The sequence below is a fragment of the Gopherus evgoodei genome, chromosome 18, assembly GCF_007399415.2.
Source record: "Gopherus evgoodei ecotype Sinaloan lineage chromosome 18, rGopEvg1_v1.p, whole genome shotgun sequence".
In the NCBI taxonomy this organism is placed as follows: domain Eukaryota; kingdom Metazoa; phylum Chordata; order Testudines; family Testudinidae; genus Gopherus; species Gopherus evgoodei.
The window spans coordinates 14,146,858-14,160,270 of NC_044339.1; the positions used below are offsets into that span (position 1 = coordinate 14,146,858).

The 13,413-nt window shown below is 49.2% G+C and overlaps 1 protein-coding gene across 5 annotated transcripts in view; it reads left to right on the forward strand.

Annotated features, from left to right (window-relative positions):
* Window positions 1–13,413, forward strand: part of AGRN (agrin) — a 216,395-nt gene that overhangs the window by 14,226 nt on the left and 188,756 nt on the right. The gene's annotated exons all lie outside the window — the stretch shown is intronic.

The following is a 13,413-nucleotide window of genomic DNA, read 5'->3' on the forward strand; positions in this document are numbered from 1 at the left end:
TATTCATAGTCTGCCATAGCTGTTCTGACTGACCAGTGTTAGCAAGTGCAAGTAGCAGACATGTTCTTTGCTCAGATCAGCAGACTGGACAGTAGGAAAAGCTTCCTAACTGTCTGGGTGGTTAAGCACTGGAACAAAGTATCTGGGGAGTTGTACGATCTCCATCCCTAGAGGTTTTTTAAGAACAGGTTGGACAAACCTGTCAAGGATGGTGTTGATGATACTTGGTTCTGTCTCAGTGCAGGGGACTGGATTAATGACCTGTCGAGATTCCAGTCCTATGATTCTAAATATCTGCAGGGGGGTGAGGAGGTCAGATTTCTCGAGGAAAGGTGTAATCCAGGCTGCATCGCTTGGAGCAGAACCATGGTTCAAGGGCAGCAGAAATCTCTCAAGGGTCAGAGAGAGAGTCTCTTCTCCAATCCCCCAGTAAGTGCACGTTCGTCGACTGCCTTGGGTTAATGTTCAAGGCAAGAGTTCCCAGTTCCTGGGAAGTACGTTGACCCCAAGCCTCTCAACTGTGTGATATTCAGACCCCATGAGCAGATGAATAAACAAGGGAAAGAATGCAGGAATTCTGTGTGAGCCAACAGATAAACACACGGATCAGTTCCTTCCTCCTTTCTGGTGGTAGGGAGGAAAGGGCAGAACCCTTTCCTGCAGCTGTGAATGCTTACAGAGGAGTAAGTGACTGAGAATGTGGGGATGGCCGAGAAGGCTGATGGAACAGAGTGGTTCCCAAAGCGAAGGCTGTTTGTGCAAGTGGCTTTTGTAGGAGGTCTGGGACACAGAGAGCAAGATGGTTGGGCGTGTCCAGTAGTGGTTATGTACAACCCATTGTATTCCCTATGCAGTGTATATACTCCCAGCTAAAAATTGCCCTGCTCCTCGATGTCTTTTTCAACAGATCTAATACCTAGGACAGTCTGTCTCTTCACCCTTCCCAATTTTGATTTGCTTAGCCCTTTAGGCCCAGTTTTTTTAAAGATGTTGCTTGGCTCAGCTTTGCCACATGTACCTGACTTGGGAGCCTAAGTGTTCTTTCCAAAAGTGCCCTAGGCAATAAAGTTCCTTTTGAAAATGAGACATGGGCTCTGGACATCAGTGAGGTGTCGCGCAGCCTAAATAGCCCTTAAAGATCCAGGCCTTAATCTCTCCTTTCCCCCTGCTCAAGAGGATGAAGAAGACATTTGGAGGAAAGATATTTGGTCCTTGAGAAAATACATGTCCTGTCTGGACCATCTGCTTTGTCCTTTTACCCACCCACTAAGGTATTGACTCCATGTTGGTGCAGCTTTCTCAATCGTAACTTACTGAATTATGATGGGGGATGGGTCCATCAATGGCTACTAGCCAAGATGGTCAGGGATGCAACTCCCTGCTCTGGTTGCCCCTAGCCTCTGAAGCTGGGTGTGGATGACTGTATGGATCACTAGATTGCCTGTTCTGTAAATTCCCTCTGAAGCACCTGGCATTGGTCACTGTCAGAAGGCAGGATACTGGGCTAGAGGGACCATTGGTCCGACCCAGTTTGGTCTTTCTTTTGTAACTCATGAGTGGCTGCCATTTGTGAACTTCTGTAAGTTACTGCTAACAAATTTTGGACAGGATTTTCAACCTTGTGCATCAGGGCTTAAGCCCGTCTCTAACAACTGGAGATCAGGATGAGATGTAAGTTGGAGGCAGATTATCCTCCATCTGCTAGGTGGGGTTCTTTAATTTTCCTCAAGAGCACCTTCTGCTGGATGCTTCTGGAGACAGGATGCTGGACTTAGATGGAGCCTGGGTCTGACCCAGTCTGCCAATACCTACACTGCAGAGGGATAGAGTGGCAGTAATGGGTGTGTTTTGCTTAGTACCAGAGGTCCAGAGCAGCGTTTCACATGGACTCCGTGTATTGGTTTGATCCATTCCTGCTTTTGTCTCTTGAGAAAAGAGTCCAAAGTTGCCTTGGCTGGAGCAATCTGACCTAATGCCCATAGTGAAACCTTTCCCAGCTGCTGCCCCTGGTCCTAGGAGAGTAAAACTTCAAATCTCTTTCCCCTGCTGGAAGTAACTGGCTATGGTAGTCCAGAGACTTCTTTTCTTGCCAGGAAGTGGTTACACTGAACCTGGACATCCAAACACGTAGATGAGCTTCCAGGAAAGGGCCTGCTGATTCTGATGTCTCGCTTTTCCCCTTGAGGGTCAGAGTAGCAGGATGAGCGACCTTCACTGAGGTGGACTAAAAGTATAAACCCTGAAAAATGAAAATACAGCTGCCCTAGCATCTTGAACCTGAGTATAGACAACACACTTAGTGCAGAAGGGCATTAAAGACACTAAAGCTTGAACTTATCTAAGTTCACTGACCATCTCTTGCATGTAGCCATGATCTGGGTCTATATGATCCAAATCCCATTCTGCAGAATATCCTTTCTTTAGGCCAGGTAGCAGCTGACTCTGTCTTGGACTCCAGTTTTCTAGGAAGTTAAAGGAAACAAGTGGTTCAACCAATTAACTAATTAAGAGTCTCTTCCTGATGGCTCACAGGGGAGCTATTGGAGATGTGGTCATGGCTAACTGCTTTGGGGAACTGGGACCATGGGGCAGGCTGGGCAGGGGAGAAAAGGCTGTAAGATGGGACTGGAGAGCATTTCCAAACAGGGCAGGATTGAGTTAGTGAGAAGTGGCCCGGTTCCCGAGTGTGATGCTGGGGAAAGAACAAAAACCAGGTGACCACAGCACTGATGTCTCAGCCAGAGAGGTCAAACATCTGTGTAGACCAAGCACAGATGTGCATAATGACACTGAAGTCAGTTGTCTTTGTGTTCAGCAGACCCTACAACAGTTTGAGGTACACCACTCTCTTGGGAAAGGGAAATCCAGCAATTTTCCTTCACCTGGCTGATTTGCTTTTCATCTGTCAATGTCTGAAAGTCAGGCCATGGTTGGACTGTTACACGTGCTGTACAGTAACTAGCTTGCTGTGGCCTGGGACAATCTGGCCTTGATAAAACCATGGCTATTTATCTGAAGTCCCTCTTGGAGCCTGCAAAATGTTCAGTTTGACTCATACCTCGTAGCTGCCTGGGGTGGGCTGGGAATGCCGCGACAGGGACTTTTGAGTCCACACACACTTTCTATGCTTTAGTCCCATCTTCTACAGATATAAGACCATCAGAAGGACTCAGTTGTAGCACAGATGGGCTCTCCTCCCAGGATGTGCCCATAACAGGGTTAAATCTAGCCCGGTCCAGAGGGTGACAGACCTGTTTCACAACAACTTTCAAGGTTTCTAAATGTTTTTTGTTCTGTACTGGTACAAAATGAAAAGGTTCCAAGCATTTTTGGGAAACAGAACGGTCTCAAAAAGCCACTTTTCAGATCAAAAGGGGGTGACTACGTCAGTGCAGGTGCGAGGACATTTGCTGGTGTCGCTCTCTAAACAGAGTGTTTGGGAAGTAAGGGCCGACTGGCTATGACTGCTTATAACTGTGCACCAACTTCTGGCAGGGAGTGTGGGTTCTCCTTTGCACCTCAGTAAATCTGGGTGAGCTCTCCTAGGGGAATGACTTGTCTGATAAGCCCATGGCCTTGCTGTATCAATTTCTTTGATCTGTTAGCTAACCTGGGACTGGGCAGGTAGAAGTAGGAATAATTGCTTAGACTTTCAGGTGTGCTGGATTTTGTAAAGGGAGATCCAGCAGACTCTTAAGCAAGGTGCTAGATGTGATTATTATGATTTTTTTCTCTCTGCTCTTTTGAGAGCTCAACAACTGACCCCCGTCTCCCTGAGACCTTTCCCCAGATGTGTATCCGGATTTCACTTTGATCACCGCTTCGGTTTGAGAAAATCAAGAGTGTTGTGTATAGTCTGCGTGCGTGAACTTCCTTCCTCACAGACAGCTCAGATTCAAGCCTTCTGGGGCCCTGGCTATGCGAATCCAGCACTGCTATTACAGATTGCCTGGCAGATGGCATGATTTGCATTAATTCTGGTGCACTTGCCTGAGCTGAGATTGCTTTACTAGTGATAGGGACTTGACCCAGGGCCGAATCATGTACATCAGCTTTGCAGGTATGATATGTAATTAAACCTGATGGCACTGGGTATGGCAGACATGCACCATCCTGTGTGTCTTGTTCCTTTGGAAAGCTGAACAGAAAGTGATAGCGTGGTTAATTTCTTCTCCCACCTCCTTTCTGATTGGTTCTCTGCCCTGGCACATGCTTTGCACATAGTGTCTTTCGCATGTGGCACTCAGGGTCTTTACAAACGAATTATGGCCTGGGAGCACTGATCTATCCTGGGTTCTTCACCATTTTGCAGATCTGGGCTAGTGGGGCTGGGGTTTGGAGAGAGGGCTGCAGAAAGTTTGTGATTCAGCCAAAGCGTAGCAGAGCTGGGAACCAAATAGGAGCCCTGAGGCCCAGTCCTTTGCTCTAGCCGCTCCAGACCCCTGTAGCAGTCACTTCCTGATGTGGGAGAGCCTGACCTTACTTTAGGGCAGCAGGTGTCTGTAGCTAATGCTAGTGAGCTGTCGTATTCCCTTTTGAGAGCAAACTCCACTCCCCCCGGAGACTGCAAACCTTCCTTGCTCTAGATTGGCTGGAAAGATTTCTGGTTGACTTGGGAGCTGCTCTGAAGCTGGATTGCCTTGAAAGCGTCTCTTAAAGCCTCATTGTGTATCTCTCTTTGTCTCTTCCTGTTCACTTTTATTCCTTCCTCTCCCTCTCCTTAATTCTGAGAGGTTTTGTCCTTGTAAACCAGCCCGTGCAAATCTGCTTTTCAGTCTCCTTAAAGAGCCTGCAAGGAGTGCAGAGTGGGCTGTTTCTAGCAAGAAAATTGCTTGCATGGGGCTAGTGCGAAGTGCGTTTGGGGTGTGGGCATTTCCCATGATCGCTCTCTTTGCAGAACTCCCCCGTCTCTGGACCCATTTCTCTTTTTTCTAATCCCTCCCTGGCCTCTTATTGTGTGTTGGGGCAGGGAGGAGGGCCCTGAAAAGGCTTGGATGAGGGTTTTTTCTTCAAGCTGTCCTTCCTCCCCCTCTTGGCTCTGTTTTGGGCTCAAGATAATGAGAACAGCATCCCCCACCTCCGCCTCAGGAGGGTGAGAAAGTTAGCCAGCAGCTGCGAAAGGGCAGTAAGCTGTGAGAGAATCTTCTACTGTGAAATCCTGGGGGCACCTTCCCTTCGGAGTTCTGCATCCAGGGCTGCTGTGCCCAGAGCTGGGGGTGAAAGGGCTGGGTCCGGGGGAGAAGGGAAGTGGGGTCTAGTTCATGGGTGAGGTCCTGAGTCTCTGTCTCTGGCAGTGGATCAGTCCTGCTTTCGGGGGCTTAAAACCCAGCTCTGATTCATAAATGGAATCCTCCCCCAGAGGATGGCGTTCTTTCCGGAGTTCTCTGCTAACAAAACGATCTGCGCTTACGGTCACTTGTGTAACATCATCTAGTGGTTAGCTCACAGGATGGGGAGTCTGGAGATATGGGTTCTAGTCTCCACTCTGCCACTTACTGCAAGTCTGGGGGTTAGGTGCATGGACTCCTCTGGCCCCATCACTGGGTTAACCCCTTCTTTGCTTATGTTTGCCAAGTACCTTGGGGTCCTCTGCTATTGGAACCTACATAAGCAGAATGGGGTCTATGTCCCCTAGTATTGGCTGGTTCATAGGAGTGGCTAAGCGTGTATTACAGCTGCCAGCCAGAAGAGTTACTCCTTAAGCCCAAGCAATAGAGGCTTAGCTATTTAGCACTGAGAGTCCTGAGTTCAATTCCCCAGGGGAGTCAGTTTAGCTTCCTCGCAGGCAGGGGCAGCTCCAGGCACCAGCATGCCAAGCGCATGCTTGGGGCAGGCAGCCACAGGGGGGGCGCTCTGCTGGTCGCTGCGAGGGCGGCAGGCAGGTTGCCTTCGGCAGCATGCCTGCGAAGGGTCCGCTGGTCCCGCGGCTTTGGCAGACGTCCTGCAGGCTGCCGCCAAATCTGCGGGACCAGGGACGTCCTGCAGGCAAGTCGCCGAGGGCAGCCTGCCTGGGGCGGCAAAATACCTAGAGCCGCCCCTGCTCACGGCGGGCTCACTGCAGCAGCTTGGGAGCTTCGATTCGTGTAAGAAGCTCCACAGGAACTTAGAAGCTTGCGTGAGAGGCTGCTGATCTGCAGAGACTTCCTCCACTTTCACTCCCCCATCCCTGCCCTTCCTCAGGGTAAGAGCATCCTGCTTCTTGTCTGTGTGGCATCGGCTCAGTTAATGACCCAGCCGCTGGTTGTAAAACCCTTGCTGCGGAGATGGCACGGTTTTGATGCACAGACTCGTGAGCTGCTTTTGTTTTGCTTGTTCACATCACAAACTTCCAATCTGGACTGGACTGTGGTTCATTAGTGTTGAGTGGCACTGGCAACATCGGGGGCTCTGAATCAGACTCTTCGTCTCTGATTTTTCTGAGATGTCTCGTACCCTCCTGTTGGCTGCTGGACTCCTCCAGCCAGCCTCTGTGCAGGACGGAGCAGCTCTGGGCTGGGCTGCGGAGTGATGGCCTCGTGTGCCATTCAGAGTAATGGCATTGCCTGGAACAGGAGCATTGTCTGTTTTCACTCTCCTTTGCCGCACTCTTAGACCCAGGCTAAATGGACAAGGCGGGATATGAAGTGTATGTGTGGGGGGAGGTGGGGCAGGATGCATAGCTGATGGATCCAACACCAAAGATGAGGGATTATTTAGGGTGATACATGAAATATTTCAACCCTAATTCTTTGAACAATTGTGTGTGCACACACACATCCAATGCTTGAGTGGGCCATCAAAGCAAAGCTGCTCTCCAAGGGAAATTGGGAGTGGACAGAAATAGAGTGGTTCTTTCCTGTTTCCTGCCAACAGGCTGTCACCCCGGTTTGTGTTGTCAAGGCCGGCTCAAAAATCCCTTCCTGCTGAAGTTAATAGTAAACCTTTGCCAGTCGGAACGCCAACAGGCTCCAGAGTCTGGCATCTCTCCCCTCTCGCACTCCTGGGAGTAGTTGGCTTTGGAGAACTTGCATCAGAAATCGCTGAAACTGACTGGTCTCTGCTGCTGCTGTACTGGGAGGTGTATGCTTGCTGTCTCTCTGGGGGCGGGCGGGGGGGAGGTGGAATGTGAGTGCAACTCATCTGTACATCACATTATTTATCATATTGAGGGAACCGATCTCCTCAGTCCTGCAGTCACCACTGTAGGTTCCAGATGCTCTGAAGCAATAATGACTCTTGTAACATGGGCTAAGTGTGTTACAGCCCCCTCTAGTGGCTGGTTCACAGAGGATAGGAGCCTACTACTGCTAGCAGTTGTTGCTCTTGTGTTAGTTCAAGTGGCAGAGGTCGTAGTTTCTTATGCTGGAGGTCCAAAGCTTAATCCCTGCAGATGCTGCATTTGGCGTTGCTTTCTACTCCTGAAAACAGCATTTGGTCTTTGAATCCCCACTGGGGATGCAGTCGCTGCTGTGAATTTTCACCCAAGTGTTGCAATCTTATATTTGCTCCCATGTAAACCTACTTCCAGAGCCCTGTCTACTTGCTGTCTTATCTCTCTGCACAAGAGCATTATTATCCAAGGCACATTTTAGGTGCCAGAACTGTGTTTAAAAAAAAAAACACAACAAAACTTATAGGCTAGACAGCTCACTAAACAAAGCCAGACACTTCTGCACATTCATTTACTTTCCTCTAAATGTTGCTGGAACAAATCTACAGCTACCTAAGACTTGTTGGCTGCCACTGCAGGGCCACTTGTTGCCATTACGCACTGTCTGGGGAGAGCTCTGATCCTTGTGCTCTGAAACCCAGGTTCCTGCCACTTGAGTTAAGAGCATCTCCATCAACTGTGCGGGGCCCATGACACACCATTGCATTCTGATTCCATCCAGTAGATGGCAGTGGTTTGTATAGACAGAGGTCTCCAAAGTGTGGGATGTGCCCTCCCCCCCCCCCAGGGGACCGTGGAGAACCATCTGGGGGGGTGCGGTGAGTCCCAGGCCAGCCCCTATGGGAGCAGGAAGGGAGCACCGACACAGCCCCTCCCTGACCCCAGCTGTGCTTCAGTCTGGTCCCCAGCCATGCATCTGGCTCCCGTCCTGGTGCGCACCTGCCCACATCCTTGGCCGCTGGTCACAGCTCTGTTCCTGGCCCTGGGAACAAGGCTGGGGGCAGTGCTGGGAGCGGAGTCACACCTGGCCACAGGCTTGGCTGCTGGCCCTCACTGCAGCCTGGCCCCAGGCCCAGCCTTGGCCTGTTTACCCCTGTCCATGTCTCCTGTTCCACCCCCCTGAGCCACAGCCCAGCTCAAGGGGGGCAAGGGCGTGAACAGATGAAAGGAGGTGTGACTCTCAAAAGTTCAGGGACCGCTGGTGTAGAGGCACTAATTAGTCTGTGTGTGTATATAGAGGGGAGGGAGTAACAGTGGCAGGAGCGACATGCTGGAATGTCTTTAAAAAAACAAAAACAAAAACCAGGAGTACTTGTGGCACCTTAGAGACTAACAAATGCATTTGATCATAAGCTTTCGTGGGCTACAGCCCACTTCATCTGATGCATGCAGTAGGAAGATTTTATTTTACTACACACACATCCCATGAAACAATGGGGGTTCCCATACACACTCTAAGGAGAGTTAAGGTGAGCTATTAGCAGAAGAGAAAAAGAACTGTTTGTAGTGGTAATGAAAATGGCCCATTTCCAGCAATTGACAAGAAAATGTGAGTAACTTGGGCGAAGGGGGCGAATAAGTGAGAATAAGATGGTGCTGAATTCCTCTAAAAACCCAGAGACGGGAGAGGATTATACTTGCTATGGGGAGAGAAATGACCTGCCCGTCGTGTTTAAGGTGAAGCAAACTCCCAGGTTGGAAGGCTCTAAAATCCCCATGACAAATAGGCCATATCGAGCTCCATGGCTGTAGCCAGTCTAGTCCCAAAGCTACTGGCCTAGTCCATAAGATGCCAGGTTTTGCTGGCGAGTTTCTCCCTGCTGGGCACTCTGGCAGGGCTGTGAGGTGCCTACTGGAAACCCCTGAGCCAGCCCAGATTTGTCTCCAACTAATCCTTACCCTGAAGTGCAGGTTCCTCTTGTTTATCTTGCTAAACACTCTGCAAAGATCCCACATTCCTTCAGGATGACTTCCTGGGAGCCTGCGTGGGGGAGAACTGACCGGCTATACCCCTCTGTGGCTTGGTGGCCCCTCTCTTCTCTCCAGTAGAAGACGGACACTAATGGCCCCAGGTTCTTTTGTAGGGGCAATGGGGTGTGACTGTGGAAGCCGCTGCCTCATTAAAAAAGTGACTTGGGTAGTGACCTCGTTTCTGCAAAACCGCTTTTGCATTTTCACTTCCGTTGAACCACTTTCTTTGATTAGCACGGAAATGGGATTCTCGCCACTTCAATAATTAAATACCCAATTTGGTTAATTTCGGCCAGGCTCCAGCATAAACTACAAAGTGAATATTCAAAATGGTGAGGTGCAAACCACTTGAGGATTTCCTCCTCTCTGATTTTTCTCCCCAGTTCCTCCTATGCTCAGTGTCTTCCATCATCTGCTCTCTGTATGTTTTCTTAAACCTTAACTGGCCGTCCTGTTTACCTGTCCTGCCTTGGTCAGATCAGAGGGTACTAGACTGGGACTTGGTTCAATCCCCAGTTCTGCCACAGACAGTGTGACCTAGGACATGTCCCTTTACTCCTCTGTGCCTCAATTTCCCCACCTGTAAAATGGGGATAATTCTCCGTTTCTCTCACTCTGTGTTGTCTTTTTAGGTTGTAAACTCTTTGGGGCAGGGACTGTGCACAGTGAGACTCTGATCTCTGTTGACACTTCTAGGCGTTAAGTGTTGCAGTGGCCCCTAAACGTGGTATTGAGGGGCATGGTGATGTCTTTCAGCTAATATGGTAAACTGAGGACCTGACTGTATGTGGTAAGAATGCCATAGGACTTTTCAAGAGTGGGATGGGAGGGGGGCCTTATCTTGATGTCTTGGTGAAATTCCAACTCTGATAACTGCTTTTTCCCCTCCCTGAGTTCCCACTGTTGATTCAAGGGAAGGCAGTGTTCTTTGGTCCCTGCAAAGATTGCAGCCTAGTGTTGCTATGCACTGATCAACAGCTGCTTTATTCCACGCTGGCAGGGGAGCTCCTTGTGCATAACGTAGAAGCCTGTTGGGAAAGTGCGTTTGGGATCCTTGAGGACAGAAGCTTGCATTTCCATCGCATTTCCATCACCCCTGCCTCTCACCCCGATACACAGCAGAGTGCAAGCTGCAGCATTTCTTTGCTCCAAGGTCCTGGGTACAATCGATCCCCCCGCCCCCAACCTTCTGGTAGAGGAGGCAATGGCTGGTGTCCTCAACTTGAGGTCTTCCAGATATGTCTGTAAACTACTTGTCGTGTGGAGGAGCCCCGGTCTTGAATCAGGACCCCGTCGTGCTCCGCACTGAACGAACAAACCGAATTGAGAGCCGACAATCGAAGTAGTTGGTCATGTTGGTGACCCAGTAGCTGTAACTTGCTGCTGAGTCCATTGTGTCTCCGTCATCCCATCTTCTTTAAATCGCTTTCATCTCCCTCCCTACCAGTTCTCTCTCATAAATGACAGCAGCCCCACCCCGAGCCAGAGAGAGAGAAGAGGCCTTCCTTCCTTGTGTCTTGAAGATTTCCAGCCATGTAGCTAATGCTAGAGAATACAGGTCAATATCACCGATTTAACAAGTCTTCCAGAGACTCGACCTTCTTACACCACCGATGCTCAATAAACCTTGACATCTTTTGTCCCCCCGTGTGAGTGCACGCACACAAACGCTCACTCATATGTCCCCTTGTCTGCCGTAGCACTGAAGGATGGAAGAAAATACTGCATTCCCATAGGGCGCTGTGTCATGTTGATGGGCTGGAAGTGCATTTTCCATCTAATATTAGTCCCTTTCTCTCTCTGTCTTGCAGGGATGCTAATTAGCTTAAGTGAACTGGAGGACTGGCTGTGCCTCTGTGACTTTGATTTGTGGCCGATATTCAATTAAAACAAGAAAAAAGGCCAAGGTGGCTTTTGCTGAGCTCTGCAGTTCTGAATGCATTATTCCTCTTCACGCTGTCAGCGAATAACGTCGCTGGGGCTCAGGCCGTCTAGTTCGGCCCTTCTTGCATCGTTCGGGCATGCAGGGAGGCCCACTTATGACCCTGTCCAAACACACAGAAAGGCTCCAGATTTGGAATAAAGGGAATGTGGCTGGCTGGGGTCGTTTAGAAAGGAGAGGGGAGACTGGGAGACTAGAAAGTATTGAGAGAACAGAACAAAATGGCATCATTCATCTAAAGATTTCATAGGGCTTAACAAACATTAGTTAATTAAGCCTCTTCCTCCCTGAAAGGTGCCTGTTTATCTCCATTAGTGTAGACATTGATGGGAATGGGAAGGGAGCAGAGACAACGTGACGTGACTTCCCCAAGATTACAGAGCGAGTCTGTGGCAGAGCTGGGAACAGACCCCAGGAGTCCCAGTTCACAGCCCCTGCTCTCACCCCTGCTAGCAGTAGAAGTAGACGCTGTTGGGGACGGTAGTTAACCCGCAGGTGTCTTGGAGCTGAACAAGCGTGAGGGAGTCCAGCCCTCCAGAGGTAAATGCTTTGCCTAGCTCATGGAAGCCAGAGATGGGAGAAGACTGTGTGGACTGGCCAGTAGAGGGTTGTCCACCTTTTCATGCTGTTGAGTTGCTGCACAGCAGTGGGAGATGCTACATCTTACGGTCTAAACCTTTTGTCTCCTCTTCAATCAGCCTGCTCCAGCGAGGTAGGGAGAGACTCCGTCTCCAACCCTTGTGCACGGCCATGCGTCTCACCCCTAGCTGAGCAGCTCCCAGGCGCGTGTTCCTTAGACAGGCCAAGACTCATGGCCAGCGGGAACATCTTTCATTTGAGACTTTTCTCTCTTGCCCCAACGCCCTCCTGACTTACTCAGGCTGTTTAATATTTCACCAGCTCCTTTCTCTGTCTCCCTCACTCGGGGAACAGAGTGCTGAGGAGGTGAATGAACGTGCATTTATCACGCACCCTTGGTCTAAGTGTCTATGAGCTGGACGTATTCCTTGCCTTTAAACCTTGAATCGAACTTTCCATCATCCATGTAAAATCCTTGCTGGTACAAAGTGAGGAAGGAAATGGGGGAGAGGTAGAATCTAGCTCTCCCTGTAGGCTCTGGTTAGAAGTAGCGGTTCTGAGAGCCACAGCATTTCCTCTCCATCGCAGGTGGTCTTTGCAGTGCTCATATGCAAAACTTCTTATTCCCCCCACCCCGAAACCTGAAGGTTGGCTGGTGTTCACGTCTTCCCTTAACGTCCTACTGCTGCTCCTCAGGAATCCGTTCCTCTGGGATTAACAAAAATAGTTTTCCGCAAAGCACTTAGAGCAGCAGGACGATGTAAGTGGTCTAAATAACCAATAGAAAAGCAATAAGGTAAGGCCAAGCTGCTAATTAGGGCCATAAAGCAGAACTGAACAGGAGGCTTCAGGCTATATGCACTTAATAAAGCTCTGTTTGAGGTAGGTGCATTGGGACCTGATCTACAGAAGGATGGGAATGCACATGCTGGTTTTTCTTATATTGAGGTAAATTATAGTAGAACCTCAGTTACGAACTGACTGGTCAACCACACACCTCATTTGGAACTGGAAGTACGCAATCAGGCAGCAGCGGAGATGGGAAAAACCCAACAACAACAAAAGCAAATAGAGAACAGTACTGTGTTAAACATAAATTACTTAAAAAAAAGGGAAAGCTTTTAAAAAAAAAAGAGAGACAAGGTAAGGAAACTGTTTCTGTGCTTGTTTCATTTAAACAGCATTTTTCTTCTGTATAGTAACGTTTCAAAGCTGTATTAAGTCAATGTTCGATTGTAAACTTACGAAACCACCACCATAATGTTTTGTACAGAATTATGAACATTTCAGACTTACGAACAGCCTCCGTTCCTGAGGTGTTTGCAACTCTGAGGTTCCACTTACTTACCTGCTGCACCTTCCTCTGGAGAAACTGCCTGAAATGGACCCCCAATGGAGAATACGTAGTTGTCCCAAAGGCACACTGCATGGTTTACGCAGGAGATCAGATGAGGCCATCATAATGGTCTGCTGTCTGTTAAGGGCTATGATCCGAGTGAGGGCACTTGATGGTGTTACACTGTGTGTGTTGCTCAATCTAGTAAATTTAATTTCCTATATCTTTAACAAAACAAACATTGCAATTTCACATCTAAAAAACCTGAGCTTCCTTGCTGCGAAGAGCCAGTGGCTGTAAGGCAGGTGTGGAGGGAGGCAGAGATTGCAAAGCCGCTTGCATCTTGCCTTCGCTTTGCCTACACAGATAAATACCAGAATGCCACTTAACTGAAGCTCTGGGGTAACCAAAGGTTGGTGGTTTATCCTCAGACGT